This window comes from Nannospalax galili, unplaced genomic scaffold (assembly GCF_000622305.1).
Source record: "Nannospalax galili isolate Female #2095 unplaced genomic scaffold, S.galili_v1.0 scaffold586, whole genome shotgun sequence".
In the NCBI taxonomy this organism is placed as follows: Eukaryota; Metazoa; Chordata; class Mammalia; order Rodentia; family Spalacidae; genus Nannospalax; species Nannospalax galili.
In genome coordinates, this window is record NW_008355363.1 from 1,306,631 (window position 1) to 1,313,899 (window position 7,269).

General features: G+C 38.2%; 1 pseudogene; it reads right to left on the minus strand.

Moving 5' to 3' along the window:
* Window positions 1–490: 490 nt before the first annotated feature.
* On the minus strand, window positions 491–6,335 carry LOC103749616 (annotated as a pseudogene).
* Window positions 6,336–7,269: the final 934 nt, after the last annotated feature.

Below are 7,269 nucleotides of genomic sequence, written 5' to 3' on the forward strand. Positions count from 1 at the left end.
AAAGTCAAGTACCCAGATATAGGTCCATATACATACAGTTATCTTTTTTTTTTAAAATAAAAATTGCCAAAATACCCATGGGAAGAATGGCAGCATCTTCAAAAATGATGCTGGAACAACTGGATTTCAACATGTAGAAAAATGAACTAGGACCTTATCTCTCATCATGCAAAAGACTAAATCGATTCCAAATGGATCAAGTATTTCAGCATAAGACCTGGTAACTAGAAACTAATGGAGGACAAAATAGGGGGGATAATAGGCACAGATAAGAGCCTTGGGAATAATATTATTTTTTTAAAGAAAATCAAGATTTTGATTTTATTGTTGTTATCAACAGACCAGCCACAGTTTGGAAGGGATGAAAACATCAATTCAACAATATCCACACACTGAAGCAAATTAAAAGTACAAAGGTCTCTGAAATGGCTTTATAGTGAGACTGATGATGAAGTAAGTTAGGGTGATACTCTTGCTTGAGGCTTGAACTTCACTTCATGCTCTTGACAAAGTTCTTACCTTTCTTGATTGAGGCTTTCAGCTCAGGATGGCTGCAGCAACCATCTTCTCCTGGAAAGGTGTGAGTTTTCCAAAGCCCAGGTTCTTCACCAGGCCTTTTTCCCCAGAAGCGAGGGCGTGGAGAAGTAGGTACACACTTTCTCTTTGGACTGAACAAAGGAACATTCAACCACTCCTTCCTTTCCATTAATGGTATCCACCAAGGAGAACTCCACGAAGCAGACTCTCGCATATGCCATGGACAGGGTAGCAGAACCTGCTCCAGCCTTGGCCTTCACAAACTTTGTGCCAGCCTCCTGGATCTGCCCAGTGAGTACAGCCTGCTGGCCTTGGGGAAAGACCACCTTGGGGGTACAATGAGAAATCAGGCAGATTATTATCTTTCCAGCATGGCCACCAATGACAGGCATGCCTACTCACGCTGGATCCAAACCCTTCACTTCTGCGCCGAATGTGTTCGCTCTGACAATGTCCAGCATTGTCATGCCAACGATTGTTTTGGTGTTGTACATCATGTTTTCTGAAAACTTCAGTTATGATTGGGATGGTGGAGTTAACCGGGTTGGAAATGAGGCAGATCATGGCTTCCGGGCAGTGTTGGGCATAGGGGTCCGTCAGGGTGGCAACAATGGAGGCATTGGTGTTGAAAAGGTCATCCCGTGTCATGCCTGGTTTCCTGGAGACTCCAGCTGGGATCACTACCACGTCACAACCCTTTAAGTAGTCTGGCAGCTGCTCGGGACTGAGATAGCCTTTCACATTTGCCTTGGGCTCCAAGTGATTCAGATCAGTAGCTAAACCCAGCATATGAGCAATATCGTAGAGATCAGAAGTCTCACTAAAGGGCTGTTCTTCGGGAGGAGTGAAAGGGGCTGCCCCAATTCTCCTGGACGCCCCCAGCACAGCTACCTTGGCATTGTTCTGGGCTGAGGTACTAAAACTGTGGAGGAGAGCAATGTCTGCAGTCTAGGAGAGAGGGGACTGCATGACTGGGGAGGGAGGATACAGACCTATGGACACAGGCAATAGACATGTGACTCAAATGACCTCTGTGAATAAGATTTTAATAGCACAATAAAAAAGATAAGCAAAGGGCATCTCATAAAACTGCAAAATTTCTGTACAGTGAAGGAAACTGCGAAGCAATGAATGGGAAGCCTACAGAATGGGAGAGAGTGTTGACAATGTGTTCATTTGACAGAAGATTAATGTCTATAATACACAAAGAACTAAAAAAGCAGAAGCACTGTGAAAATACAGAGCCTGTTTATAAATGGACTATGGAAATGATAAGAAAATTCTCAGAAGTACAAATGGTGGGAAACATTTGAGTACTCAACATATATAGCCATCAAGGATATTATAACAAATTTATTATTTTATCTCACTCCAGTTCGAATAACCATCATCAGGAATAAAAATGACATCACATTAAATACTGATGTAGATATCCAAAATAGGAACTCATATACACTAATACTTAGTGTAAACTACTACAGGAAACTTGGAAATAATTCTGGATGTTTCTCAAAAAAAAAGTAAAATTGCTATACCACTCGTGGAAATATACCCATAGGACTTTATACCCTACTATAAAAACAATTGTGCATCCATATTTATTGCTGTTCTGTTCATGATACCCAGGAAACAAAATCAGCCTGTATTTCCATCAAATGATGAATGAGTAAGAAAAATATACATATACACAGTGGGAAATTACTCAAATCTAAAGAAAAAAATCTTGAAATTTGAGATACAGTGATGGAACTGGAAAAACAATTATACTGAATGAGGTAACTCAAGCCTAGAAAGGAAAATATCTTATATTCTCTCTCATATGCATGCCCTAGCATCAAATATTTTCTTTTGTGTGCTTAATTTGGAGTACCATTGGAAGCCAGGAAATTAGACATGTTAAGGGACACAGGACAGATTATAAGTAAAAATGAAAACACTGAGGTGAAAGTGGGAGTATGGTGGAAATTGGGGGTGAAGAGGAAAGCTGGCATAAAGGACGTGAATTTGAAATGTCATGCAAAAGCCTGCTAATGCACAACCCAACATAAAATATAAGTGGAAGGATGATAGAACATATGTGAAATTGCGGCCGCTGCCAGCTGCAGCCGCCTCTCCACTCTTCCGGTGCTGGGTGCTGTCTCTGGGCGCTGCTCCTCTGCTCACACTGGCACTGCCTGCAAGTGCATGGGTACAGCCTCCTGGGCATAGCCTTCCATACCAATTTGAGATCTCAAGTGTGGTGATTAGGGAGTGGTGAGCTCTATCCATCAGTCTCATGATCTGCCAATGGGAGCAAATGTCACAAGGCATTTCTTGTGGCTCCTGTTGGGAGCCATGCTTGACTCAAACATTGTAGAAAAGAAGACTGCCACTTTAAGAGCTTCTAAGCTCTCTGCTTCAGCGGTTTGAGCTGACAGGCTATGCTTCCATGAGTAATTAGGTCTTCTAGAAACTTAGTTTCATTTCTGTCTTCGGGCGGCACCGGAGTGGGTGAGGTAATGTAGCTATGTGCTGCGCCCTTAATTACTTTCTGTTAGTAAAATATCCTTGGTGATTTCTTGGTTACCCCTGATCTGATTCCTATATAAGATCTGTGTTCCTCACAACAAATAAAAAAGCGATTCTGTGATTCTCACTTGACTGTTGAGAATTAAACTTTTTATAATCAAGATCTTTGTCTTGACTCTTCTCTTGTTGAAGCTCCAAGCTTGGTGGGCTTGAGGGGCATTTGACAAATGGCACCCAAAGTGGGGACCTTGCCTCGGGCCTGCTGAATGGCTGTCAATAAGACTTTCACCCTAGGCTCAAGCCTGTCTCCAACATGAAATGAAAAAAAAAAAACAAAAAAAAAACAAGGAAAATACTGATAAAAAGATTACTGAGGTAGAGATGGGGAAATGGGAGTGAGGAGGGGGTAGGGGATGGGTGAAGCAAAACTAAAGATCATCATAAAAGCATTACAGAAACAAAATAGTAAGCTAATTTTAAAATACAACTTCTAAATTTAATATTTTTAGAATTTCATATTTTAGTACTGTGTTACATCATTTCCATTCCTTTTTCTCCCCACTCCAATACTTCTAAATTTCTTGTTAGTTCCTTTCAGTATCCTGACATCTTCACTTATTGTTTTTCAGATCAGTATATGTTGTTACACACACACACACACACACACACACACACACGCACATGCACAAGCACAGACACAGACACACACAGACATACATACATATATATATATATCAACTAGTTGATACCATTTAGTGGTGTTAGTATGTACATGTGTTTACGGTTCACCATTTGGGTTTGGATAACCTGTCAGAGAAGACTTTTTTGTAGTGAACCACAATCATTGGAGAGATATGTAAGTGGCCAACATGCTCTGAATAAGAAACTGAGTGCTCAGCCTTTAACAGGACATATATATGAACACACCAAAGCTCAGGGAATATCATGAGGGAGAAGTTGAAAGGAATGTAAGGGTCAGAGGATGGAGAGGAGTGCTGTGAAACGCTGTCTTCTGGAAATGACATGGCTATCTCCACCATGAACTCATGGTAGCTGTGATTGCTTGTACAAGACCTGCATGAGCTGAAGTGAGATAAAATCCTAGCACAGATTTTATCTACAGGTCTACAACTTAGTGATGAGTCATGAGCAGTGTATAATTTGGGGATGAGAGGGAATTATACTGTAAAGAGTTGGCCACTGATAATCTTCCCATACTCCAGTGAATTGCCCGACACCATGCTCATATCAACAGCACTAAGAAGATTTGTGTAAACTATAAATTAAAATAGTCATGAAGCTACAAGAGGTGTGTTAGCAGAAAGGGGGGGGCAGTTTGAAAGGGAAAATAACAGCATTTGTACGAAGTTCTCAGTAATAACATTTTTAAAAAGAAAAAGGGTGACAGAAATAGTATTTCCTTATAGGTATTTTTCTTACTGTCAATTTGTTTTCAAGCTGGTCAGCAAGTGTTCTCTACAATCTGAAATATATATTCTCATAATGTTGATTTGAGCAACATTTACTTCTTACTCGTACAAAGCAAGAAAATAAATTGCCAAGAGACTAATGCTTGGGAATATACTCACTTAAATGTGTATTTTTCTTTCTCAAATGAAGTTCTCTAGATCATAACATACAGTGGTGATTCATTTTTTCTTAGACCTTCAAGTAAGCACAGGGTTCAAATCCCATTAACAACAGATTTTCTTTCAAAGATTTGAAATAATAGCTTCTATGTTGAAATTTAATTTAATCATATTCATTGAGTTTTACTTGAACAATATATTGTTTCTATACATCTGAAAGCAGCTATCTAATCCAAGACCATGGTGACTAATGTGATTTCTCTAAAAGTTGGCCTTTAACAAAATATTATGTGATAATCTTTAGAGTGTACATTTCTTATAATGTACGAATACAGAATATTACTTATAAAGCATATTCATTTTGAAACTATGATCCACTATAGATTTGATATTTGTAAAACCAAGGAAACTTTTGGGTTTATCCAAAGACAATTGATTCAGTTCACCATAGTATATTTCAGTGACTATCCATAAGCCAATTTCCATTCAGCACCTTCTCTGTTTTCCTAGATATACAACAAGTAGTAGGAAGAAGGTTTAGGACTAAGTATGCAGATAGTTCAAATTGGGTATTCATATTTAGTACTTATAGTTTAAAATTACATTTTAGGGGCTGACAAGATGACTCAGGTGGTAAGGTTGCTTGTTGACAAGACTGATGACCTGAGCCCAAATGGTAGAATGGTTACACAGCTTATCCTCTGAATTGTCTTCTGACCTCCACATGTGCTGTGTTACGTACATGCACAAACACACACACACACAAATGCGCACGCACACACACACACATCCACATCTGTACTACTCTCACACACAAAGAAATGAATGTTTAAAAAACACAAAATTATAATTTCCATATTTCTTTAAATGAGTGACTCTAGACAGGTTTTACATGCTCCAGTATATGAACTCACACTGAGGGACATCTGAGTACACAAACTTGACTTGTTAGGCCTTAACCTATATACAAAATGAATGAAATCCTGTGAGCATGATAGGGGGGTTTGCAGACAGGAAAAGGGGGCTAAATATGATTAAGATGTGTTACATAAAATCCACAAAATTTCAGTAAATATATTAAAATAAATAATAATTTGATTTTTTTGGTCTTTTTGAGACAGGGTCTCCCTGTAGCCTCAGCTGTCCCAGAACTCACTATGTAGACCAGGCTGGCCTTGAACTCAGAGATCCACCTGTCTCTGCCTCCCGAGTGCTGGGGTTAAAGGCATGAGCCACCACGCCCGGCATAAATTGATTTTTGAAAGAGCAAAATTCAGTCTTTTCTAAATCTAGAATTTCACATTTGGGGATAATTTGACTTACACAAAAGTTCATTTTCTCTTACCCATATTAAATACTCCAAAGGTCTCTGTCTGGGTTTAACACTCCTAGTTTGTGTGCTACTAAGATTCTCTTAAATATTCATGGCATCATTTTTTTCTCATCTATAAAGTTAATAATATATATTAAGTGATTACTGAGCTAGCCTACAATTTTAACCTGCATAAATCTTCAATGCCTGGAGAAACAATTTATAGACCAAACATCTTTATATTCACACCAATTGATCATGTTTTACTAATTTCTGTCAAGAGCGGAAAATGCTTTCTTTTAGAACTATTATATTCTAAGAAATTAAGTTTAAAAATAACTTACTGCATACAAGTTAGAGACACCACCATACTCTGGAATTCCTGTCATGATTAAACCCATATTTAAACGCATTGGCAATGGATGGCTGCTCAAAGGAGAGTCAGATTTTTTAAACAAACAATTATTTTTATTTTTCATCCTTGTGTGTTTTGTCTCCATGTATGTATGTGCACCACATTCATGAAATAACATGGAGGCCTGAAGACTGCACTGCATCCCTTGGAACTGGGGTTACAGAAGGTTGTTAGATGCCATGTGGATGCAGGGAACCAAATCCTGGTCTTCTGGAGTTGCTGCCAATGTTCTTAATCTCTGCGCCATCTCTCCAGCCAAAAAGTCAGTTTTCTGTGAGAGTGTGGTTCCTGGTCTGTCAGCCATGCTCTAGTGAAGGTCCACACTCTCAAAGCATGTATATGTAGCACAAACTAGAATTGATGGGAAAATAAACAAACAAAACCCCAAAATGACACCAAGTTGGGTGGGAGGAAAGAAGGGAGAGAATCTGGGAAGAGATGCTGGAGGGAGATTAAATATGACTGTATGAATATGTATGGTAGTATGATTATAAAAATATGTTGTATGAAATTCTCAAAGAAATAAAATATGAGGAAAATTGAAAATATGAGAACCTGGAAATAACTATAAATTTCACAGTCAGGAGAATACCAAGTCCATTAAAATAAAACACTCTCATCAATGTTTCATGCACAGAAAGAGTCCTATACTAATTTTCAAACAACCAGCACTTTATGCATACTAAGCAGTATAGATTTGGTCAATTATGACAAAAAGTAGCCAATTTATATATTAGGTAAAAATTAGTTATAAAATAAGCTTGTAATTCAAAAGAGAGATATTTATATGATAGGTAGAGAAAAATCTTCACATTCTATTTTACTTACTGTGAATAAGTCCTTAAAATAATGTAGTGAGAAAAGAGATATTTGGATTTAAGGAGAAAATTGTTCTCATAAATTATTCA